Raw genomic sequence first — 27930 nt, forward strand, 5'->3', positions numbered from 1 at the left:
GTTAGTGTTTACCATGATTTTTACTTTCTTAATTTTCTTTCTTTCTTTTTTTTAAAGGTAAATTACAGATTTTCAGTCCAGCAGCTACAGCAATATCCCTATTTACTCTAGGATCATGGTTCGTACCACATTCTCTTCAGAACAGAACAGCCTTTTAAGTGGTACTATTCACATTTCCCTATCATATACCTGAGGCGGCAAATTTTCAGAGAAATCGGATTTTTTCTGTTTTTTTAAAATTTTGAGCCCCTCTGGGCCCCTGTGTTAACACACACATCTCAAAAATCAATTAAAATATACTAAGCGATGTACTAAATATGTGTACAAAATTTCAATCTTCTATCTTGAATAGTAAGAGGGGGAAATGCTTAACAATGAGCCCACAATGCCAAGATTACCCCAAAAGACCCGGATAATATAAAAATTTCCTGAGAGATTTCTATTTATCCCACAGTCACGTTTTGTACCTCATTCTCTTCAGAGTAGAATAGCCTTTCAAACGGTACCATTTACGTATCTCCATCCTGTATCTGACGCGGGAAAATCGCGAAAAAGAAAAAGGAACTTTTGTTTAAAAAAATATTCTTTTTTCTAACCTTTTTACCCCTTTGTGTGCACTAAATATGGTGCAAAATTTCAATCTTCTCAGTGCAAAAGTAAGGCCGCCAAAAATATTAAAATTACGCATAACAACATTTTTTTTTTAAAGTTATGACATCATCCCCATGTATCGATGCAGAATGGCGTGAAACCATAGGTAACATGTTCTACAATGCCTCCTGGCTTAAAAAGACAAAAACGAAGTAAAAAGCTTTATTGGTACTTCCTTAACCGAATAATGAAGACGCTACCCTATCACCTAAAAATAAGTGGTAAAATTTAAAAGAAGTGAATGCAACTGTGTTTCCTGAATACTTAATCTGAAAGAAACTACTAGTCTCCTACTTTGCAACGATATCAGCACCACTTCAATATGACCAGTAATTCATTTATCATATTGAATATAAGCCAAAAAGTTCCAGTCGGCCACTTTGAATCTGCTCTCCCACTGGACTAAGAGGTCAGAAATGCCACATTTGCGCTTCTCTTCTCATACTGTTTCATATAGATTTTTTGACTCAAAATCGGAGAAACAGGAGCCAACAACTTTTCTCAAGAAGTTTGATTTGACAGATTGACGCATTATCTAATAACAGAATAACCTTTACAATAATCTGTAATGAACGTAACGTTACTATTCACACATCAAGAAATCAAATCAAGTAAATTCTCATTATTTCATTACCAGGACATCCACTTCAAAAATCACGTCGCCTGTTTCGCAACATAGCTGCATTAATTCAAACTACTACTCACGTTACATATGGGGCCGCGGTGGCTCAGTGGTAGAGAGTTCACCTCTGGTGCATGGGCTCCCTGGTTCGATCCCCGCTCGTGCCATATGAACCTTGTGGTGGACAAACTCAGTGTTCTTAGGTTTATTCGGGGTTCTCCCGTTTCCCTCCACTTTCTTCATTCCATTATTTCATTCATTTCTCATCATCACCGTCTCCTTTAGCCTAGCCGGCATAACCGCGGGACGTAAAACTCACATATTTCATTTTTTCACACTACATATTTCACGGCCAAACAGTGCTTCATCTATTTCAGTCTAAACTTTCGCCACCAAAAAAGTCCTCTGAACGTCTAATCACGGTTTCCAAATATACTACAATAATTTACTAACAGAGATTTGGAACTTAACCAACTTAACCAACAAATGTATACTCACAGGTATTACAATTTCAATTATACTCACTAAAGCACCCAAATGGAATCGGCAAATCGACATCGCAAAGATGCAATCACCAACTTCTCCTTCATGTGGATTTTAAGAAATTATGCTCCTTGCAGAAGACACACTTTGGTCAGTTTCTTCCATCGTAGAGATAAATATTTCTTGAATTATCTATATGAAAATTCCTTGTGAAAATCCAGTCATTTGTCTCCTACAGTTTTTCCAAACGCGTGAACAACCCACCACAGTAACTTACAAAGAGTGAAAAATTCATTTGACTGGACTGGGACTCGAACCCGGGATCTCCAGCACACCGTGCCGATGCGTTAACCACTACGCCACCCAATCAACTTCCCAGAACAGCAAAACACCCTCTCTCTCTTGTAGTCAGTGCTCTCCACTCAGACCACATGGCTTGTACCACAGCCTAAGCTGCTGTGCTTGGAGAATCCAGTATCCATATATTGAGACCTTTTGTCGGTTGTAATTTCCTATATTAATGAGAGGAGGAAACAACCGATTTAAACTTATTTAAACGCATCGGCACGGTGTGCGAGAGATACGGGTTCAAGTCTCGGTCCAGTCAAATCACTTTGCAATGTTTCTAAGTTATTGAATTCGCACCTACAGAGGATTGTAGTGTGTAAAAATAAGTTTAAATCGATTGTTTCCTCCTTTCATTAATATAACCCACCACAGTGTTCATAACTATTGGTGTCATTTGAAACGTGGTATCTTTTTTCTAATCTTTTTCAAATTATTTTGATATTTACTATTCAATTTCCAATTCGTATTCTAGATGTACACTCATGTCCAAAATTATTGTCGCACATCTATAACTGTTTTCTTGTAAGAATATAATTTGATAATGATTTTGCAGGGTACTTTTAATACGATACTATGTGTATAATCGGGAAATGTATATTTGAGGTAAATTGCATTGGAAAACAATTATAAATACGAAAATTTGAAAATGAAATGAAATCTTAAAGTTTAACGTCCCACAGTTATGCCCGTTAGGCTAAAGGAGACTGTGATAATGAGAAATGAGTGAAATGGAGGAATGAAGAAAGTGGGAGGAAACGGGAGAACCCCGAGAAAACCCACGGGCACGGTGTTTGTCCACCACAAAGTTCACACGGCGCGAGCTGGGATCGAACCAGGGACCCCAAGCACCGGAGGTGAACGCTCTACCACTAACACACCGCGCCCCCACGAAAATTAGAACGAGTAAAACAAAATGTTGCTAAATGGACAAGAAAGTTTTATTGTTATTTACTGCCCTTTTGACATGAAATTTGCCACATACATGTCTTTGCCGATTATACAAATACTAACATTATAAGAAATACTGGGCGAATTTGTTATCAAGTTACATTCCTACAATAACATATATACAGACATCCGACAATAATTTTGGACATGAGTGTACGTAACAAACTTCAGATATTCTCCTAACTTGACCCGAAAAACGATACAAATGTCACACCAACCTTGGGAGGCGAGACACGAATTCGAGAACACTAAAGAGGCATAAAAATACATAATAATAATAATAATAATAATAAAAAAAACAGACAAATATACTAGGAAAATGTATTGGGTTCACACAAACTCTGGTATTGATTTCCATACAATACAAATTTTCCATGACCAGCAACTTTATCAATTATGATTAAGTTTCGCCCTTTTATTTTTCTCTTAAAGGCGGTATAAGCTTGCTTTCCTACTATAAACACTTATCAGAGTCGAATTTTCTATATTTGGAGTACAATAAAATACTCGTAATACCAAACAATATTTATAAATTACGATATTTTTAACATTTCGGTATTATAAATATACTAACCAACATATAAAATAATTGGCTTATTTCTATAACTAACAAACCTGACATGTTTTTCTTCTGTACCATCTCAATTTGTGATTTAATTTTTTGGTACTTTTTTCAAAGCTTAAATTTTAACACCTTTCATCGTTCCTGAAGCTGCTTTTTTTTTTTTTTTTTTTTTTTTTTTTTTTTTTTTTTAAGATAGGTTTCTCTTTTAACCATTTTCTTATCTCCTTTTTGAATGTGTTTGGATTTTCTGACATGTTCTTCATATCTTCTGAGGGCAGCCAAAAATATTTGACTCTTTCGTGAAGTATAGATTTCAAAGGCATAATTACTGTGACACGCTTCCCTAACTCGACTTAATTTCCTTGACTTCCGAGGTCATTGTGAACTATGAAGTATACCATGTTTGAAATAAGGGAAATTATTAACACTATAGTCGGTTGTTGGTAAAACGGTAGAAGAGGAAGGAAATATTTTTGTAAAAAGAAGTCCTATCGCGGTGATTCAAGGTAAATTACAACTGTCTTTACAATGGAAGAAAATGATCAAATATAGAGGGTGTTACAAAAGTGTGTCACAGTATTTTGGGAACAGATTCCTCACATCAAAGTAAGAAAAGAAGTTCATGTGAACCTGTGCTCAAAAGTGGATAGTTTCGGAGTTATAGGGTGCCGAAAACGTGGAAAAATAAACTAAAGGTCCATAGTTAAACTACTATAGGATCGATCGTAGTCGGGCCAAGACATCACTGAGAAACTGGTATGTGAACTATCCAAATATCCATGTTTAAGAATGTTCCAGTTCTTAAACACCCATTTTTAGAGGGGAAGGTGGAGAGTGATCAAGTATGTCCCAAACACCCCCTCTAAAAATGACTGTGGAAGTACCGGAGGTTCTGAAAGATATATCTGGATAGTTCACATACAAGTTCCTCAGTGATGTCTTGACCCGACTACGATCGATCCTAAAGTAGTTTAACTATGGACCTTTAGTTTATTTTTCCACGTTTTCGGCACCCTATAACTAGGAAACTATGCACTACCAATCACAGGCCCATATGAACTTTTTTCTTATTTGGATGTGAGGAATCTACTCCCAAAATATTGTGACAATTATTTTTTAACATGTATAATTCTGCAAGCATTACACACAACAAGATGAAAATGGGGTCATTGAGATTTAGTGTCGATTTGCCGTTACCATCTGGGGTCTTTAGTGAGTAAAATTTTATTCTTCATTATTAGTATGCGCCCTTCTACATAATTAACTCACTAATAGTATTCTCTTGTTTAGGTTTCCTTCTTTGTTGAAGTATAGCGTCTGTTTTCAACGCCTAGGCTGTAGGAGACGTAAACCTACAGTTTAAGATCGGATCTGAACCATCGTAATACGTTCAATTCTTTCTCAGCTGAAACCGAGTCTGGGGCAACGTGCACGAAAGGTGCGCGTTCACTAACAACGAAACCAGCAGAGGAGGCTCTCGGAACTAGTAAATCCAGACACAAACATAAAACATGAACAACATTTGGCGAACCTGGAGTCTAAAATCATTTATAAATGTCAAATTTCTCACTGATACTACCTTCAAATATGAGGAACAATGTTCATTATACAAAATAGCTTAAATGCTCGTTCTCCGCACGAAAAGACCAGGCCTATGAAATACATACAATATTTTTTCCCGCCTTAGGATGAGTATTTGAATCAAAATCAAATTATACAAATCCAGCTTGACTTATAGTGATCTTTATTATGAACTAATTTTGAGGACTTAAAGAAGACATTTTATTTTATGCATTGGACTTAAAGAAGTGACTTTCATTTAATTTCTAAGTTTTCTTTCATTTTACGTTACAATGGACTCTTTATTCATCTTTATTTTTCATTCTTCTTTTAAACTTTGTTAACCTACAACAATTAAAGTAAGTATGTAGTTGCTATAAACATCTCAAATGCAATCAGTTGAACTGATGATGCATTTTATTCAATGATTTCCTAGATGTTGGTGTGCATAGTCCGCCTATTATAGGTTTCTTTATATTATGTTCTCTATAATAGAATTAAATTGCTGAGGTATATTGCCTTCAATATAACTCCTAAAATTGTGGCAGTTTGTGGTGAGGTTGAAACAAAGCTTAGTTTTGTTTGAATCACATCACAATTTGCATGGTAACAGCGTTTGTGTGCGGATAGCTTTGTATGCATTCAGGCTGTCTTTGGCGAAGCTGTCAATGCACGGGCGCTGGACGGATTCCAAGTTCGATTCCTGAGCTTGGTTATTACTTTGGTAGCCTTTGCCATCCACAGTAATCATAATAGACCCAGGTGTAACAAAATTAAATTCAAATGGTGCAACTCTTATTCTTTGTGCAAAAAATAAATAAATAAATAAATAAATAAAATAAAATAAAAAATAAATAAATAAATTTACTTTTCTCCTTACGTTAGGTATTTGAATTGAAAGTGTAATGAGACAAACCCAGATCAGTCAAACTGATAACTACGTTAAAAACTCACTTTAAACGGTTCACATTTTTCTCATTTTGGACATTTTATGAATATAATGGAAAATTAAAATATACAAATTACCCTCCTTCCCCTCTTGAAAACTTAATTTTTCGAGAACGCAAGGACAAATACATCTTGAACACTTTCTCTCCTTAGGGTACATCTTTCAATGAAAGTAACATAAAAACCTTGCTCGAGCCAAGTACTAACTGATTCAAAATTCATATCAAATCCTTCAGGCATTTCCCTGTGGTTACATACAACGATAATCATTCTCATATAGTGAGAAATACATTGCAGAAACTTTCCCCTTTCCACCTAGAGAAGAGGGCGCAGGGCACGTGTACACTATGAGAAACGAACGAATGAATGGAACGGTAATGATAAATCAATGCAATGATAGAATGAATTAAGTGGGAGGAAATGGGAGAACCCCGAGAAAACCCACGCACACGATGTTTGCCAACCAGAATGTCCACTTGGTGAGAGCTGGGATCGAACAAGGGATACCATGCACCTACCACCGCGGTCACCAAAATATAAGCGAATGTTACAATGGAATATTGTATTTTCACGTGATTTCTATCGCTATGCTATGGCGTCGGGAAATGAGTAAAATGATGGTTACAATGCAAAATACGCTTAAGCAGAGGGTATATGACATGTATCGCTTTGTACCCTCGACTACAGCCCTGCATATAGTTACAGTATAAGATCAAGATAGATCAGACAGGTTCTACTGGCACTGATAACACAAGATTTATCACGTCAACTAGGCTGTTCAAAACATAACTTGCATGTTCGCGATAATTCAGTGATTTTCGATTCGTAGTTGGTCCTGAATTAGATATAACACCCTACTGTTCATAATGTACGTTCAAACGCAAAAAATTTGTTTAAGATGACGGAATGAAATGTACTCCCACTCCACAGTTGCCAATCAGGTAAGTTATCAATCGCAGTTCGTTTCAATACTCAAAAAATAACACTGAGTTTAACATATCAGAGAAAGAATTTTATTCACGTGCTCACGGAAGGAACATTTGACCGTATATATAGTTAACCAAATTTTGAATGTTTCACACTATAGACCGCATATATCAAAATATATATTAAATAAATTACTCTTCCAAGTCACTCAAAACTTTGCATTATGACCAATAGCTTGTACCTCAATTTGTGAGGTTACGTTAAATTGTCGGGATTTTCATCTGGTTTTGTATCTGTCGGTCCTTGTCATATGGCCCTCATTTCTACATTATTTGAACGATAATGGGCTGCAGATTTGGAATATTAACTCAATTTTAAATTGAATTCGCTTTGGTTATAAAATACTGTGGAAAGAAGAAAAAAAGTGATTACAAGATTTCGGAAATGAGTGATTGTGATTATCCTCCATCCCAGGGCCTACAAACACAAACAGTTCAACACCAACAAACCGTATACTAAGTGGTTATCGAGATCTGTGTGAAAGGTCTAGGAAAATTCGGTGTGGGGAAATTTAGGTGTAAGGTAGATTTGGTGTAATATATAGATCTATTGAATATTACCACTTTTTTCTCTCTCTCTGACACTTTTTGTCACAAATAAAACAATTACAACTATAAGTTCAGAGAACAGTTATAGAAACAACTAAAAACACCTTTCATATAGTACATCACAGAACATATACAGGGTGATTTTTTAAAACTCACGGATTTCATTTGGGTCTAGAATTTCTAACTGAAGTCCGATTTTCATGCAGTTTGTGGCAAACGATCAAGGAAAGATGGGAGATTTATGGATCTATGTTTACTGGTTTAAATTCATTTGGAGTACTGTCGGCCACGCCTCTAGAAAAACAGCAAATATTCGCCAGTGTACCTTACAATTGGAATTAGGTGAGGTGTGGTGTGGAGATTTAAGTTTCTCTTGGAGATAATGTACTCTTTGTAGCAAAGTGATTTTACCGTTAAGTTTTTAGGGAACGGAATCTGTTGTTGCTACGTAAAGGGCATTTACACGCATGATCGTTAGTGAATAAATTGCAAGAAACAGGATCGCTTCAGTCAGACAGGGAAGCATCGGACGCCGCTGGCGGATGTTGTGCAAGACGTCAGTTACCGACTCTTCTGTCGTTTGTAGCGAGAAACCAGCTATAGCTATTAAACATGTGATTTATGTGTGTTACCACTAACACTTAATTTGTATTCAATTTCGCTTCAAATATTCAATATCTCATTCTAGCTTTAAGTTACACTTGCAAATATTTGCTGTTTTTATTGCGGCCTGCTCGATATTACCCCGGATGAATTTAGTCCCATAAATCTCCCATCCTTGATCATTTGCAAAAAACCGCATGAAAATCGGACTTCAGTTAGAAATTCTAGAGCCAAATGAAATCCGTGAGTTTTAAAAGAATCACTCTGTATGTACATTGTAAGATGCAAAAATATATTGATCAAAAGTCTCAGTGGAACGAGCAATATAAAGCAGGATGGCTTTATCAGATAATAGTTTACAAATAGTTGACTTCTTCTCCAATCAGTCACTTCAGTTCGTTTGCCTTATGTCAAGGTAAACAAGTACTGCAACCTTATTGACTCCTTATTGACATCTCCTCCAATCAGGCGTAGATATTTTAGTAGAGGCATTTATTTTTAAAATTCCTTACACAGGGTGCGGCAGTTGCACGTGGTCTGCCTTTGTTCAGTCGTTGACTCCATTTCAGTAGCTAATATGGTCTGGACCGGTGCACATCGTGGTTTTGCCGTTCGCGCTTTTTATGAAAACAACAGATTTGTGATCGCTACACAAGGAGCTTTTCGGCGACAGATCGACATTCCACGCAGCAGTGCCGTTCCTAATGCAAACACAATTCGATCCTGGGTTCGACAATTGGAGGAAACTGGTAGCACACTAAGAATAGATACACATGGCCGACGCAGATCCACCAGAACGACAGAAAATGTGCAGCGGGTGAGAATAGCAGTTCAACAACCGCAGCAACGTTCTGCTCGACGACAGATTTGGGGATTTCAGACAGGAGTCACCAGATTTGAGCATTTGCGACTACTTTCTTTGGTGATATCTGAAGGAAAAGTTTTTCAAAAGCTGCCCTCACACCCTACCAGAGTTAAAAGCGGATTATTGACGAAGTGAATGCCATATCCCGCGATATGTGTGCAAGAGCTGCTCGAAACTTCAGGGATCGTATACAACAATGTATTGATGCTAACGGCCGCCATCTTAGGGACATTATTTTCAAAACTAAAAGAAGTAAAATGGTATATTGTACTAATTTAGAAAATAAAAACATTTATTCTCTATATATCCAGATTTACTTTCTATTGCTCCTTAAAACTGCTTAGTTGGTTCGGCCGCACCATGTAGTAGACAGTAAAAGTAAGTTCTACAGAAAGTTTGAAATTAAAACTAATACGCTCCTTTATCTTCAAACTTAAGTTTCTAATGGATTCTACGGTCTACTACAACAAATCTTTCTTTACACTCCCCACACCGAATTTTCCGTGCACCTAATTTTTCTGCTCCCCTGTGTGACTGCAAAGAGGCAATGGACAGAAATAGTGTGACGTCACATCCTTCTCCTTAGCATCGCAATTTTACTTTCTAAACAATATGGCCTAAGAACCAAAGTACAAAGCGAAAAAAGTGAAGTATTAACTTCTTGATTGCAAACATTAGAGTACAGGAAACACTTGTATATCGTCGTCTGAGATACAATACCACAAGTAACATTTCACCAATTTAAAGGAGAGACAAAAAACTATTCAAAATCCAGCTTCAGTCTCAATATACACGATATTACTTTGAGGGAATAATAGAGGCATTTGTCGTGATAGAGTTGTACTACTTAACCAGACTGTGCCCCATCCTATACTGATTCTAAGGGTATCGAAAACTCAAATTCGCCAAAACTAGAGATACGCGGTGTTGAATCTCAGACGACGATATGTGAAAAGGTTTCCAATGAACGAAACTACGAAAACAGAAAAATCAAGCAATTAGACAGATAATACGTTAAAATATAACAAGCGTTGAAAGTAGAATGTTTCACCTCATATCGCAGATATTGTGTATTTAAACATTTGGTTACACTAAGTGTCAAAATATACTTAGCTTGTTTATTATTGGATATTAAATTTAAATAATTCTGGAAAATATTTATTTAGTACCATCAGTATCACACATTACATTGCATATGTGTAGGCCTACAGAATCAGCGTTTAAAACTTAATCGATCAAAAATTGGTCCAGATTGACAATTTTCAGCATGCATATGGCTACAAGCTTAGTGTCCCGTTTTGTTTTGATTGTTTCTTTGTTATGTAGGCACTGTAACTATACACTCACATTTTAAAGGGTGGGTGAAAGAAATCTGAATGCGCCAATATAATTAACATTATTCTCAAAGTAGACAGTGATTTCTCCTTGTAGAAAAATCGTACTTCATTGTGCCGACAGCTCGTCAGTCTGTACCTTAAATTGATTTTGAGTTTTACGTCCCGTTCAGCAGCGAGGCTATATGAGACGTGGACCTACTGATTAACGTGGAATCCGAACCACATGAGCTCCCGCCGGGAATATCTATACCTTAGAGGTTTTATATTGCGTACAATTGCTTTCGTTCATTATGCATTGCGTGGTAATGGCACTGGCATTTCTTATGCAATTTCTATCTTATAAGTTTACTTAGAGGTGTGGTCCCTGTTGAAAAAGGTTCCTTAGATGTTATCTCGTGAATTACTGGATTTCACTTGTCAATTTTCAAATTAGTGGCACCACATCCATAATCTGTCCCATTTTCCACTAACTTTACTTTGTCTTCAAAATATTCCACAATTGTCTTGTTAACAGCAGACTTAACAGTATTCCTTTCGATTCATGCATTTCTTTAGAAAAAAAACATGGTGATCACCATGGTAACGAAGAGGAAATGACGAAATCTCTATTCGAGTATATAGTGTGCTAATATCTTGCTCGTACCAATGGCAATAACACTTTACGACGTGGCGCTCGGCCTGTTAAACGAGGATTATTAAACAAACCACTTAAAACTAATTTCATTTCATTTCATTGTTTCTTAGAACGCACCTACAAATTAAATTTAAAGCAAAAAGCAGCATTGAAATTGTTCTCCCTCATAATGGTGCATAGAAACAGAAATTTTCACCAAAACAACTATTTTGAAATACAAATGTCCATTTTTCAGCCTTAAAGTACAGTAATATTGATGATATAATTTCTTTATTAGCCCTACAGTCCTTCATGAACTTAAGCTAGAAATGTTTAAGGGACACGTTAATTATTAAGATAGGATTTTTGAATTACGCTCTACGCAATATTAGATGGCCTTGGGAATGGCCTGGATGCTTGTAATCTGAAGCTTTGGCCTACTATTTCTTACAAACTATTAAGACTACAAAAAACTGCAAGTCACGATACCTTTGTAGTGTTAATAAGTATAAGAAGTTTCATTAAAATATGAACTGCTGGATAACATGGCATGGGTGGTTTGAAGTGAAATGAGCCTAAAATGAGTGATGTCTAAAGATTCAATTTCATCAGTGCTCTACCTTCTCACAAAGTGAGACAGCTGCATGTTATCTTTACAAAGGGTTCACTCGAGCACATCGTTCTACCAAATAAATAAAAAATATATAGGCAAAATACAACGTGAATAATATTTTATGAAGGAATGAGAGAGTGAATACAAGTAATTATTGTCAGTGCACAGCATATTGAAATTAATTTTGAGTGGAAGTATTGTATGTGTAAGTGTGCTCTTCCGCTATCCTCGATTATGAGTATACTCTCTGTTGCTGACGCGCCTGCTCCCTACGGACGGACGGACTCCCTCGCTATTGCTCGAGCCCCCCTCTGACTCGGTTAGATAGCATTTGTGCTTGTTAGTGGCCACCTAGTACAAGCCAACTAGCCGAGAGCGAGAAGGGAAAGGGGAGTCCGCAATCCGGCAAAACCGTGCACCATTGCCTACTGCCCGTGATGCTTTACATGTGAAACGCACAGTAGTGCGAAACCATCAGAATTGCAATGGAAGTTGTATTACCGTTCACCATTCTGAGTACTAACATCAATGTCTGCAACAGATTCTGTTCTCTCGAAATTATCTAAGTCGTATAGAAGTACTGCGAAAAGTACGTTATGATATATGTGAGTACAACACAACCACGATCGAAGTGCATGGAAACTGGTAATAAGTATTGCATAATACACACTGTCAAACTCTTTATGGGACACTAAAACTCTGCATCAACCAATCAAAGCTTTCCATAATTCTGTCAGCACCTTCCGAGCATGTAGTTAAGAATATTGAAAGACCTGCCAGAGGTAATATATATGACGAAAACTTAACATTAACCTCTGGAAGTAGGCTTATAGATTAATTTCTCCGTTATTGACCACAGAGAACACGGCAGAAAATGATTAGAGTAAGTAAATGATAATGGAAGAATTCGTAAAATGAGAATGTGGAAGCAAACGGAAGTATGCCAAGAAAACCCACGGACACGATGTTGTCCTCCACATACTTGGCAGAGGATCGAAACAGGGATCCTACGCACCAGAGGTTAGAACTCTACCACTGAGCCCCCGGGAGACAATACCTGCCGCATAGTGCCAACACTGCAACCAACACAAGTAATGACTATACAAAATCTTAGCTTGCGCGCATATCCGTTATGCCTAGAGTCTCTGCTTCTTACAGGTATATATTGCAAGGAATCATCAGCTTCACCCTACCCTCAACAGGAATAGATAAGATTCCTGCTTGCGGTGGCAACATAGCACCGGTTGGTGTGTTTATTCAGCATTGATAATTGCTTGTGTGGCTCATTATCGATGTTTACACATATTTTTGGCTTCTTCCTATGAGACTTATACTTTAGAATGTAATGTATTATTTAAAGAAACAGAAGTGATTTGAGAAAATTGTATAAAGTAGAGGACAACTCACAAAAGTGCACACATAATACCATTCTGTACACGGTGCAAGGTGTAGCGTCCGGTGTATATTTTTTTTTTTCAAGAAGTTGCGAAGGTAGAGAAACTACGACTGAACATAATCTCATTTATAAAGGCATTTGAAACCTTATATCCTCGTGCATTTTATCTGTACGTAATATCCATCATACAGTGCTTTAAAAAAAACTAAAACAACGAAGCACGTGATCACACAATCCACAATCTGGCACTGGGTAAATACAAACCACTTCGTACACTACTTACTTTCTTACACTAGAGCGCAATCGTGACATCTCTTCCAAATAGCGAAATAATTACTAACTGTAACATCAAATTGCACAATGATGTACTTCCCCCTCTCTCTCCCAACAAATAACGAAAATCATAATTATCAACGTCGTCAGTGAAGCCAGCCTTATAACCTATGACTGTGCTGTGTGTCAAACAATTCACTGCACTCCTGTTTGTGCGTCTGGCATCCCTGTACCGACTGGAAGAATATGAGAATTATAGAAGTCAAATCTGTATTTGGTGGGTAGAGACAATGACAGTAGTAAATGCAAAGAAGGTTATTCGGAGACGTTTTTAAGAAGAATGATTAGAGTCATACTAAAAGTCTGACTACTGACTGCTGCAGGCTCTAATCACTCGTCAGAACGATTCTGCATTATGCCCACAATGTTTTGCAAAATTTACGGGTAACATTGAAAACTCTGCGTAGAAAAACATTTTTATAAGGAACAAATTTCTGATTTAAGTAGTAAGTAATTCTTTGTAATTTATGCTTAAAAGTACAGAATTACTAATGTAAAATAATTGCAAATGATATACGACGGTTAAAATAAGTATTATAAAAAAGAACTTATTATACAGGGTATTTCAAAACAACATCGACAGCTTTTGGGCGGTGATTCGTGATATCAAGATAAGACAAAAAGTACAGAGCAATTTGGGTGCACGAATGCTTCCTTTCGGAGTTATAGGCTAGCGAAAATATAAAAGAAAAGAACTTTAACGATCCATAGCGCCAATACTATAAGACTTACAAAAGTCGGGTTAAGACTCCACTTAGGAACTAGTATGTGCTCTATCCAAATATCCAAGTTTCAGAATCCTATGGTACTTCCACAACAATTTTTATTTTTTTAGAGGTAGTTTGTGCGTACTTCAGATTATAAGCCGGTAGCCATACTCCCTCTATAAAAAGTGTTGCGGAAGTACCGCAGGATTCTGAAACATGTATTTTTGGATAGCTCAAATATTAGTTCCTAAGTGAAGTCTTGACCCGACTACTATAGGTTCCATAATTTTAGAGCTATAGACCTTTAAAATTCTTTTTTTCATGTTTTTGTCAGACCATAACTTCGAAAGGAAGTATTTGTACACCCAGGTTGGTCTATACTTTTTGTCTTATCTTGGTGTCAGGAATCACCTTCCAAACGTTGTCGGTATTGTTTTGAAACACCATGTATATTATTTTCTGACGACGTAGTATTTCTGCACAGTATACAAAAGCTGCAGTAGTAGGGGTCCCGTCATGGCTCACTTTGGACTTTGACCCCGACCTTTGTGACGTCATAGGCCAAAGGTCAATGACCTTGGCCCAGGGTTAATGACCTAGAGGTACTTAGGACCATCCCCTGTAAATTTTGGCATGGGTACCTTATCCCACCCCCTAAATTTTGGTAGGGGTGCATAGGAGCACCCACCTTAAATTTTGAAAATTGCCAAATCTAAAAATTGGGTATGGTAGTATAGGACCATAGTATGTATCTTTATCAGTATTGGGTGTCTATGTTGTTCCCTTTCATGGGTAAAAAATTGCCAAAAATTCAAATTTCGGGGTTTTTTGACCTAATTTATCCTCTTTGATGACATGTTATTACCTTATGTAGTTATATGGATGTATACAGGGGTCCATTCCCTTTCATAAGATATGGGTATATTTGTGCACCTCTTTAAAAATTTGGGAGGGGTACCTTGGCCCACACCTTAAATTTTGGAAATTGCCCAATTTAAACATTTGCTGTTATACTACTGGACCCTAATATGTATCATGATAAATTTGGGTGATCCACCTCGTTCCCTTTTAGGGGTACAAAATTGCCAAAATATAAACGTAAGCAATACGCTGTACCACGTGCTTGGTTTTTTACCTAATTTATCTCCTTGGATTAGGTCCTATTACCATATATGGTTATATGGTCATGTATAGGGGTCCATTCCCATTCATAAGATATGAGTATATTGATGCAGTCCTTTAAAAATTTGGGAGGGGTACCATGGCCCACCACATTCAATTTTGGAAATTGCCCAATTTAAACATTTGTTATTATGGTACTGGATCCTAATATGTATCATGATAAATTTGGGTGGTCCACCTCGTTCCCTTTTAGGGGTACAAAATTGCCAAAATATAAACGTAAGCAATACGTTGTACCACGTGTTTGGTTTTGGCCCAATATATGCCCTTGGATGAGGTCCTATTACCTTATATGATTATATGATCATGTATAGAGGTCCATTTCCTATCATAAAACATAGGCACAATGATGCACACCGGGAGGGGTACCTTGGCCAACACCTTCAAATTTGGAAATTTTTCAATTTAAGCATTCGGAATCATAGTACAGGGCTTCAACATGTATCCGGATAAATTTGGGTGGTCCACCTAGTTCCCTTTCATGGGTAAAAAATTGCCAAAATATACATATAGGTAATATGTTATACCATGTGTTTGGTCTTAGGCCCAATTTATCCCCTTTGATGCGGTCTTATTACCTTATATGGTTATACGGTCATGTACGGGGGTTTATTTTCTATCATAAGACATGGGTACATTGATGCCCTCATTTAAAATTTTGGGAGGTGTATTTTGGCTCATCCACACAGTTTTAGAAATTGTTTAATATAAGCATTTGGTATCATAGTACAGGACTTCAATATCTACCGCTATAAATTCGGATGGTCCACCTCGTTCCCTTTCATGGGTAAAGAACTACCAAAATCAAATTTCGGAGGTTATTGACCCCCCTTTGATAAGGAATTAGCACGTTATATGGGTATGTACAGAGGTTTGTTACCTTTATATGTTTATGTTCCCTTTTAAATTTGGGAATTATCAAATAACAAAATTAGGTAAACGTTTTCTAGGACCCATTGGTGTCCCTCTTATGGCCGAATATTCAAATTTTAAAGGTTATTGCCGTATTTTATCTTTTTTGATACGGCTTTATTATTGAATGAGTACAGGATTTATTACTTTTTCATAAGACATAGTTGTATTTGTGTAACAATCTTAAATTTTGGGAGGGGTACATTTCTTATTCTTACATCAATAATTGGTAATTGTTCTTAGAATTGAGTGGTATCCCATTCATTGGGTAAATCATTGTCAAATATTAGTATGGTCACGAGATCAGTTAGTGACCTATGATGGAATTAGGAGTCCAAGACATTGGTACATTGAAAGTTTGTAGGATAATTTGAGAATTGTCAAATGAAATTTACGTCATTGGGTTTGGTTATTCCAGCAAATATAAACGTAAGCATTACGATGTACCAGGTGATTGAATAGTGTACAGGGATCTATTTCCTTTGTTGTGGTACTTTTAAGTTTGAGTACATACTTCTAGAAAACAGATGGTTCTACTAAGGTAAACAATTCACGGACATTGTGGACCTTATTGAACATATAATGATATGGTTAATTCTAAGACAGGTATATCGAGAGAAGTATTCTTTAAATTTTGAATTGTGATAAACAGAATTTTAACATAAGGCGCAATATTTGAAACAATACATTGAACTTTAATCACAGCTCATAGTCTAAGATCATTGCTGGTGGCTGATTTGACCTTGAACTTTAGAAATCTGATAGCTAACCTTATTGAATTTTATGACTCATAGTCTTAAGGGAATACATACTACAACACTGAAATTTAGTCCCAAGGTGATGTAATTGGACACTGGCAAAGTTATTGATGATGCAATTTGATTGGTTTATCACTATCTTTCGTGCAATATGATTGGCTGATCACTATCTTTCGTGCAATCTGATTGGTTGATGATTTTTAAATCTTTGCTGCATTCAGATTTAACTTTTGTTTAACATTTATCGATTACTTTTATAGATGTTGGTTTCGTTCAACATTTTGCACTAACTGATAAATATTATCAAAACCGTTTATTTGTTAACCGAATAGTTAAAAACAGGATAAAGTTTGACGGTTAACCGTGAAACGTAAAATTTTTGTTTGAAAATTTTTTCAAAAATTTGTTTGAAAAATTTTGAAATTTTTGTTTCCAAACGTTGTTTGAAAATATTTTCTTTGAAAAATTTTTCGTTTCCAAATTTTGACTTCTTTCAAAATAATGTTTATTTTTTGTTTGAAAAGTTTTTTCGTTTCCAAATTTTGTTTCAAATTTTTTTGAAAAAAATTTCGTTTCCAAATTTTTGTTCGATTTTTTTGTTTGAAAATTTTTCGTTTCCAATTTTTAAATTTTTTTGAAATTTTTTGTTTAAAAATTTTTGTTTGAAATCTTTGTTTGAAATTTTAGTTTGGAAAATTTTGGTTTAAAATTTGTTCGTTTGAAAGTTTTTGATTTTTTCAAAATTTGAAATTTTTAAAAATTTTTTCGTTTCCAATTTTTTTTAAATTTTAGTTTGAAATTTTTGCTTGAAAGTTTTTCGTTTCCAAATTTTTTGTACAAAATTTTTTCGTTCCAAATTTTTGTTTGAAAATTTTTTTCAAATTTTTCGTTTCCAAATTTTTTGTTTAAATTTTTTTGCTTAAAATTTTTATTTGAAAATTTTTTCGTTTCCAGTTTGTCTGCAAATTTTCGTTTCAATTTTTTTTAGAAATTTTTCCGTTTGAAATTTGTGAAATATTTTTTGTTTTAAATTCTTTTCCTTTCAAAACTTTCAGCTTGAAATTTTTTTGTTTGAAATTTTACTTTGGAAAATTTTGGTTTGACATTTTTTAAGTTTGTGCACTCATTAATAAACCGGAACTGTTTAGAACAAAGACACCTGGCAACACTGTTTATCATGATGCAATAGTACACGGCAGAACATGGCGTTGTACTTGAATATCACTGAAATGAATAATTTTATTACACTGCACATACACCCATAGGATCTGGATATTGTCGGTACAATGTATTTTGAACTTCTTGCACTAGTTTGTCTTTAGCATATATTTTTAAATTGCAATTGAAGTCTATTGGTCGAAACTGATCACAAATAAACTGTTTATCAATACAGGTATGCACCCATGAACGATGTTGACAACCATCACAACATCTAGATACATGTTAACACATTTCTCAAGGAATATACTTGTTTTGTTCCACACCTCCAGTGCATGTTTAACACACTGAGTTTGCCCCCTATTCTGATTGTGTTAGGTACATCATGTCGCGTACTTCACGTAATAGCACAATCTTCTCTTCGAGAACTGTACGCAGCACCACTTTATGATTTGACTGTGGTCACATTTAGCTCATCACTCATTTGGCCGATTCATGCCATTCTTCAAAGTTCAGTTGTACACCAAATTGTTCAGCTTTGTCAATCGAATCACAGGTAGCCAATCGAATGTTGTAGCACTGATACCAATCATCACATGTTTTGTTTACTGGATAATAGCTTGTGAAGAGGAAAAGTACACATCTTTCCTGCTGAAACGCACTCGGTCGAATGATTTCATGGTATTTGCTGATTTCATACAGCTACGGCTGACGGTATGCTGACGAAACCAAATTCGCAGATTGGGCTGTGTACTAAATTCAAATTGATGACAATCCAACGAGTCTTTTATAGCATAAAGATACAGATCCAGTGTTAAAGAAAGAAACGTAACAGTTCTTCTTGTTTTGAAGCTTAACTGTGTATTATTGTATCATGAAAAACAGTGCTGGCAGATGTTTTTGTTCTAAAAAGTTCCGGTTTATCAATGAGTGAACAAACATAAAATATGCCAAACCAAAATTTTCCAAACTAAAATTTCAAACAAAAAATTTCAAACTAAAATTTCCAACTGAAAAAAATTTAAAACAAAATATTTCACCAATTTCAAACGAAAAAGTTACTAAAAAATTTGAAACGAAAATTTGCAAACAAAATTTGGAACCGAAAAAAATTTCAAACAAAAATTTCAAACAAAAAATTTGGAAACGAAAAATTTCAAACAAAAAATTTTCGTAAAACTTGAAACGAAAAAATTTTTAAATTTGGAAACGAAAAAATTTCAAGCAAAAATTTCAAACTAAAATTTTGAAACAAAATTTGGAAACGAAAAAAGTTCAAAAAATATTTCAAACAAATTTTAAAAAAAAATTCAAACTAAAAATTTTACCTTTCACGGTTAACTGTCAAACTTTATCCGGTTTTTAACTATTCGATTAACAAATAAACGATTATGATCATATTTAACAATGAGTGCAAAATATTGAACGAAACCAAAATTTTTAAAATTAAACAAAACTTAAAACTGAATGCAACAAAGATTTGAAATTCATCAACCAATCAAACAAAAAAATTCCAACAAAAATTTCAAACAAAAAATTTGGAAACGAAAAAATTTCAAACTAAAAATTTTGAACCAAGATTTGGAAAAGAAAAAATTTCAAACAAAAAATTTTCAAACTAAAAATTTTGATAAAATTAAACAAAAATTTCAAACAAAATTTTTCAAAACTAAAAATTTTACGTTTCACGGTTAACCGTCAAACTTTATCCGCTTTTTAAATATTCGATTAAGAAATATACAGTTTTGATCATATTTATCAGTGAGTGCAAAATGTTGGATTAAACCAAGATTTTCAAACAGTAATCGATAAATGTTCAAACAAAACTTAAAACTGAATGCAGCAAAGATTTGAAAATCATCAAGCAATCAGATTGCGTGAAAGATAGTGATCAACCAGATTGCACGAAAGATAATGATCATCGAATCAAATTGCATCAACAATAACTTTGCCAGTGTCAGATTACATCAACTTGTGACTAAATTTCAGTGTTTTAGCATGTGTTGCATTTAAACTATGAATCGTAAGATGGAATAAGGTTAGCCATCAGACTTCTAAAGCTCAAGGTCAAATCAACAAACACGAATGATCTTAGACTATGAACTGATATTAAAGTTCAAAGTATTGTTTCAGAATTCTGTTTATCACGATTCCCAAATTTAAAGAATACTTCTCTCGAAATAACCTGTCTTAGAATTAATTAATCATATAATTACATGTTGTAGTTAGGTCTCAATTAGGTCAATTGTTTACCTTAGCAGAACCAACTGTTGTTTAGAAACGTGTACTCTAACTTAAGAAGTACCACAACAAAGGAAATAAATTCCTTTACACTATTCAATCACATAGTACATCGTGTTGCTTACGTTTATATTTGGCGGGAATAATCAAAACCAATGACGTAATTTCATTTTGACAATTCCCAAATTATCCTACAAAGTTTCAATGTACCAATGTCCTGGACTCCTAATCTCATCATAGATCAATAACTGATCACGTGACCATACTCATATTTGATAATGATTTACCCAATGAATAAGACACCACCCAATTCTAAGAACAATTATTAATTTAACAATAAGAAATGTACCCCCTCTTAAAATTTAACATTGGTACACAAATACACATGTGTCTTGTGAAAAAAGTAATAAATTCTGTATTCATTCAATAATAAAGCCGTATCAAGAGAGATAAAGTAGGTCAATAACTTTTAAAATTTGAATATTTGGCCATAAGAGGGACACCAATGGGTCCTAGAAAACGTTTACCTAATTTTGTTATTTGATAATTCCCAAATTTAAAAGGGAACATAAACATATAAAGGTAACAAACCTCTGTACATACCCATATAACGTGCTAATTCCTTATCAAAGGGGGGTCAATAACCTCCGAAATTTGATTTTGGTAGTTCTTTACCCATGAAAGGGAACGAGGTGGATCATCCGAATTTATAGTGGTACATGAGCCAAGATACACCTCCCAAAATTTTAAAGAAGTGCATCAATGTACTTATGTCTTACGATAGAAAATAAACCCCCATACATGACAGTAGTAATGGCCCCGCCTGATCTCACTTTGGACTTTGACCCCGACCTTTGTGCCGTCATAGGTCAAAGGTCAGGACCCTTGGCCCGGGATCAATGACCTAGGGGTACTTAGGATCATCCCCTCTAAATTTTGGCAAGGGTATCTTGGTCCACCCACTAATTTTGGCAGGGGTTCATAGGACACCCCCGTAAACTTTTAGAAATTGCCAACTCTAAAAATTGGGTATCCTAGCTTAGGACCAGCGTATGTACCCCTATCAGTATTGTGGTCTATGTCGTTCCCTTTCATGGGTAAAAAATGCCAAAAATTAAATTTCGGGATTTTTTGACCTAATTTATCCCCTTTGATGAGGTCTTATTACCCTATATGGTTATATGGGTGACTACAGGGGTCCATTAGCTTTCATAAGCCATGGACACATTAATGCACCCATTTAAAATTTTGGGAGGCGTATCTTGGCCCATCCCTTTACTTTTGGAAATTGCCCAATTTAAACATTTGGTATTATAGTATAGAATCCTAATATAGATCACTATAAATTTGGGTGGTCCACCACGTTCCCGTTAGGGGTACAACATTGCCAAATTTTAGTACAACCACGTGTTTGGTTTTTTGCCCAATTTATCCCCTTTGAGGTGGTTCTATTGCCTTATATGGTTATATGGTCATGTATAGGTCTCCATTCCCTATCATAAAAATAGGTACATTGATGCACCCCTTTAAATTTTTAGGAGAGGTACCTTGGCCCACCCCTTTAATTTTGGAAATTGCCCAATTTAAACATTTGGTATCATAGTATAGGACTCTAATATGTATCATGATAAATTTCGGTGGTCCACCTCGTTCCCTTTAAGGGGTACAAAATTGCCAAATTTTAGTATAACCACGTGTTTGACTTTGACCTAATTTATCCATTTTGATGAGGTTTTATTACCTTATATGTTTATATGCTCACGTATAGGTGTCCATTTCCTATCATAAGACATGGGTACATTTGTGCACCCCTTTAAATTTTTGGGACGGGTACATTTTCCCACCCCTTTAATTTTGGAAATTGCCCAATTTAAACATTTGGTATCATAGTATAGGACTCTAATATGTATCATGATAAATTTGGGTGGTCCACCTCGTTCCCTTTAAGGGGTACAAAATTGCCAAATTTTAGTAATACTACGTGTTTGGTTTTTGGCCTAATTTATCCCCTTTGATGAGGTCTTATTACCTTATATGGTTATTTGGTCATGTATATTGGTCCATTTCCTATCATAAGACATGGGTACATTTGTGCACCCCTTTAAATTATTGGGAGGGGTACCTTGGACAATTCCTTTAATTTTGGAAATTGCCCAATTTAAACATTTGGTATCATAGTATAAGACTCTAATATAGATCACTATATATTTGGGTGGTTCACCTCGTTTCCTTTAGGGGTATAAAATTGCCAAAATATAAACGTAAGCAATACGTTGTACCGTGTGTTTTGTTTTGGCCCAATTTATCCCCCTTGAATGAGGTCCTATTACCTTATATGGTTATATGATCATGTATAGAGGTCCATTTCCTATCATAAAACATAGGTACATTGATGCACGTAAACGTTTGACCAACCCCTTAAATTTTGGAAATTTTCCAATTTAAGCATTCGATATCATAGTACATGACTTCAACATGTATCATGATAAATTTGGGTAGTCCACCTTGTTCCCTTTCATGGGTAAAAAATTGCCAAACTATAAACAAGCAATATGTTGTACCACGTGTTTTTTTGGCCCAATTTATCTCCTTTGATGCGGTCTTATTACCTTATATGGTTATATGGTCAAGTATAAGAGTTCATTTTCTATCATAAGACATGGGTACATTGATCGGAGGTTATTGACCGTCCTTTGATAAGGATTTAGCACGTTATATGGGTATGTACAGAGGTTTGTCACCTTTATATGTTTATGTTCCCTTTTAAATTTTGGAATTATCAAATAAGAAAATTAGGTAAACGTTTTCTAGAGCCCATTGGTGTACGTCTTATGGCTAAATATTCAAATTTTAAAGGTTATTGCCGTATTTTATCTTTTTTTGATACGGCTTTATTATTGAATGAGTACAGGATTTATTACTTTTTTTTCATAAGACACAGGTGTATTTGTGTACCAATCTTAAATTTTGGGAGTGGGTTCATTTCTGAGGCCGCGCCTCCATTGCTTCCGAAAACGATTGAGAATGCGAATGCGAATTTCCCAGCACGTGTAAATAAATAGGAGTGCCTCGACTAGTTCCGACCTGCGAATTGCGAAAACCGACGAAAAGATGCGAATGCGAACCACCCCAACATGCTGGGATTGTTCGTCCGGATTCGTGCGAGTGGAGAGTTGTCTGCAGAGCGCTACGTGAGAGAAGAAAGTTTGTTTTTCGTGAAAGCAGACGACGTTGAAAGGTGCGGAGATAAAAATAAAAATAAAAATGGAAATGGATGTTGATGCTTTAATATATTGTGTTTTTGATAAAGTTCCATTGTGGATTCAAGCTCATCCAAATTACCACAAACCATAAGTCGTGCACAAATTTGGGCAGTTGTAAGTAAAGAAATTGGAGTGGAAGGTATGTATAATTTTCTTTGTTTTCTCTTCAAAATATGAATATTTAATTAATACACGAACCGACTTTTTATTCAATTTATATTTCCTCTTTGTTCCTCAAATAATGATTTTACGAATACATGTGATTATTGACTAATATGCTTGAAATAGCAAAAATCGGTTTTTTACTCATGTAGAAAATTTTCCTAGAAATTGGTTGATTTTGCAATCTCTAATTTTATTTAGTTAATTTATTTTAAAGTGAAAATAGCGGTTACCACAGAAGCATAATAATAACAGGAGCGACATTCACTCTATTTAGCACAGAAAGGAAATTAATAAATATTATTATTATTATTATTATTATTATTATTATTATTATTATTGCTGCTCTGAAAACTTTGAGATATGAATTTTCAAGCAAAAATATTTCACATTGAAGGCTTGAAAGAGACATTGCAACTTGATTTGCAGTCACAAAACTTCGGATGTAGTAGACGCACATGAATTCGCAGTGCGCATTCGCATTCGCGTTCGCAGTCGCATTCGGATGCAATGGAGGCGTGGCCTTACTGTTAAATTAATAATTGTTCTTAGAATTGGGTGGTATCTCATTCATTGGGTAAATACGACCCGCTCGGGAGAGTAATACTCCCGGAAGTAGGTTTTTTCGCGCGCTACTCTAGCCAGCTGTTTTACGCGCTATCCTAGCCAGTTGTTTTAAGTTGGTCACAATATGTATATCATAAAAGTACAAGGGAAACAAAACGAGCCCTATATCATGGAGTAAAAAGGCATAAGTACTACAACTACTTATCTGCACGAAAGTAAATAAATCACTTTTTTAAGTATTATTTTCATATTATTTTAATTTAATAACTGTTATAAAAATGTAAAAAAATGTTTAAAAAAACTTTCCTCGGGCCGGATTTGAACTCACACCAAAAGAGAGTTCTCTCATTAGCATACAGCGCTAGCCCACTCGGCCACAAAGGCCGACAACAGCAAGTGTTTGATTTCTGCTATTTGCAGCGTGGCAAGAAGTGGATAACGCCAACCAATCAGAACTGTGTTTCTCGTTTCTACTTCCGGGAGCATTACTCTCCCGAGCTAGTCCTGGGTAAATCATTGTCAAATATGAGTATGGTCACGTGATCAGTTATTGATTTATGATGAGATTAGGAGACCAGGACATTGGTACATTGAAACTTTGTAGGATAATTTGAGAATTGTCAAAATGAAATTACGTCATTGGTTTTGATTATTCCCGCCAAATATAAAGCAACACAATGTACCATGTGATTGAATAGTGTACAGGGATTCATTTCCTTTGTTGTGGTACTTCTTAAGTTTGAGTACACATTTCTAGACAACAGTTAGTTCTACTAAGGTAAACAATTCACGGACATTATGGACCTTATTGAACATATAATGATATGGTTAATTTTAAGAGAGGTATATCGAGAGAAGTTTTCTTTAAATTTGGGAAATGTGATAAACAGAATTTTAACATAAGGCGCGAAATTTGAAACATTACTTTGAACTTTAATCACAGCTCATAGTCTAAGATCATTGGTGTTGGTTGATTTGACCTTGCTACCTACCGTTTCCGTTGGGTGCTGGCTTCCGAAGAACTCCCTAAGAAAACAGCTGATAACAATTCTGGTACAGGCTCGTACCTTGTTCGGGCGCAGATTGACAATGTTGAAATATAACAAGTGATTTGGCATGAGCAACGTTGGTGCTTTTGAGACTCAGGTTGTATTATACTCACTTTTGCGTATACCTACGTATGCATATACGTAACTGGCAGGCCGACTGCTCGCAGGGATTCATACACACATGAATGAATGCGATAATACTTCGTTAGGTGAATTCATATTTATTAAACATGAATATAGTATGTGTGTACGGAATGGAATAAGAAATATGTATATCAACAACACACAAAATTTTCACTTTACAGAGCTAAATGCTCAAACAGAAGGAGTAGCACTAATGGAATCAAGTAGACGAAATAATGAAAAATAAAACACTTAATGCTGCATGATAGGTATGCGCACACTATATAAGAACACTAGAAACAAAGCCCATGTATTGATATCACTTGCACTATAAATTTACTATTCGCACTGAGATGAGACTTTCACTGCGTAATTATGACAAGGGGAATGGGGAGATACGTGAAGCACTGATGAAGTTTCTTGACTCCCAAGAAATACTACATGTCCAGAAGCTATTCGTTCACTTTTTAACTTTGCAGGAAAATAATACTTCTCTTAAATATTTAAGTTTGGTTGCACTCGTTTATATTATTATAGTGACACAACGTTTTTCCTGATTATTTGTTCATGCTTGCTACGACGACTTGGGCGAACTTCCCGCTTCCACTCACGCTTGGGAACAACCCGTTCGCTATTCTTCGGGTTGGTAGTGCGTTGTACAAAAAAATGCCAAAGTTTTCTGCATTCATACACAATACCAATATAACGACGGTATAATGGAGAACACTGGCAACATTTGTTTTGGTCTTGTGGGAACGAAATTTAGAAGTAATAGTTAAAAAGAGTGTTGCAGTCTGCAATAGTAGATTCTTTCCATGACTATTAGATTTTTATACACTACTGTTATACGTAAAACAGTTCAGTGGAAAGGGGCGAACGTTGGTAATTGTGTGAATGAGTCATTTCACCTACGACTCCTGTAAGCCATGAACACTGTTCTCACGGTAGGAAGGATGACGTAATATGAGCGCGTGAGAACACGGCAGACGGCTAAAATTCGTTCACACATACTTCAAAATATTCCCAATCTTAATAAACGTTGTTATGAAGAAAATATATGTGGAACAGTCATGGTAACGAAAACTATAAGTTGGTAACTATTTTTAGGGAAAGAAAAAATGAGTTGGCTGCTACGAAGCACTTTGTCCAGACAATAAGCGTTGTATTGAAAAACAACAATACCACCGTGAGAAGCGATAAGAACGACTGAAAACACCTGCAGACAGAGAAAGAATTGAAGTTCTCACCAAAAGAAAAATAGCTATTCTTTTCTATGAGCAAAATAATAATTTCGTTGCATGAATAAAAGTTAAAGAAGGAATACACTGTTCGTCCAAAAACGTAGTTTCATGGCCGGGTTGACGGTCACAACCTTGAGCTTTAGAAATCTGATGGCTAACCTTATTGCACCTTATGATTCATAGTCTAAAGGCAATACATGCTACAACACTGAAATTTAGTCACAAGGTGATGTAATCTGACACTGGCAAAGTTATTATTGATGCAATTTGATTGGTTGATCACTATCTTTCGTGCAATCTGATTGGCTGATCACTATCTTTCATGCAATCTGATAGGTTGATGAATTTCAAATCTTTGTTGCATTCAGTTTTAAGTTTTGTTTAACATTTAAAAATCTTGGTTTCGTTCAACATTTTGCACTCATTGTTAAATATGATCAAAACCGTTTATTTGTTAATCGAATAGTTAAGAACCGGATAGTTTGACGGTTAACCGTGAAACGTAAAATTTTTAGTTTGAAAATTTTTGTTTGAATTTTTTTCAAAATTTGTTTGAATTTTTTTGAATCTTTTTGTTTGAAAATTTGGTTTGAAATTTTTTTCGTTTGGAAATTTTTGTTTGAAAATTTGGTTTGAAATTTTTTCGTATGAAATCTTTTGCTTGAAAATTTGTTTGGAAATTTTCTGAATTTTTTTTCCAAATTTTGTTTGAAAAATTTTTTCGTTTCCAAATTTTGTTTGAAATCTTTTTGAAAATTTTTGTTTGAAATTTTTTGAAATTTTTCGTTTCCAAATTTTTTTCGTTTCAAATAATTCCCCAAAATTTTTTCAAATTTTTTTGTTTGGAAAAGCTTGGTTTGAATTTTTTTAAGATTGTGCACTCATTAGTAAAGAACCGGAACTGTTGAGAACAAAAACATCTGACAACCCTGTTTACCATGATGCAATAGTGCACGTCAGAACATGGGGTTGTGCTTGAAATGAAAAACACAAATTGAAATGGATAATTTTATTAACCTGCACCGTTTAATCACATACATCCATACCAGATATAGGATCTGGATGTTGTCGATACAATGTATTTTGAACTTCTTGCACTAGTTTGTCTTTAGCATTATTTTAATTCCAATTGAAGTCTTTTAAGGTC

The 27930-nt window shown here is 35.2% G+C and overlaps 1 protein-coding gene across 3 annotated transcripts in view; it reads right to left on the reverse strand.

Moving 5' to 3' along the window:
* LOC145673743 (SOSS complex subunit B homolog) overlaps positions 1–13595 on the reverse strand; it is a 38269-nt gene extending 24674 nt beyond the window's left edge. Inside the window, exon 1 of one of the 3 annotated variants that reach the window (XM_081743490.1) lies at positions 13371–13595. The gene's annotated coding sequence lies outside the window, so the exon portion shown is untranslated. Of the gene's footprint in view, positions 1–13098; positions 13315–13370 lie in introns of those variants that run through there. The other 2 variants (XM_081743487.1, XM_081743488.1) reach the window with 2 other exon arrangements.
* Between the last annotated feature and the right edge of the window lie 14335 nt (positions 13596–27930).

The sequence above is a fragment of the Thermobia domestica genome, chromosome 17 (assembly GCF_964235325.1).
Source record: "Thermobia domestica chromosome 17, izTheDome1.hap1.1, whole genome shotgun sequence".
Lineage (NCBI taxonomy): Eukaryota > Metazoa > Arthropoda > Insecta > Zygentoma > Lepismatidae > Thermobia > Thermobia domestica.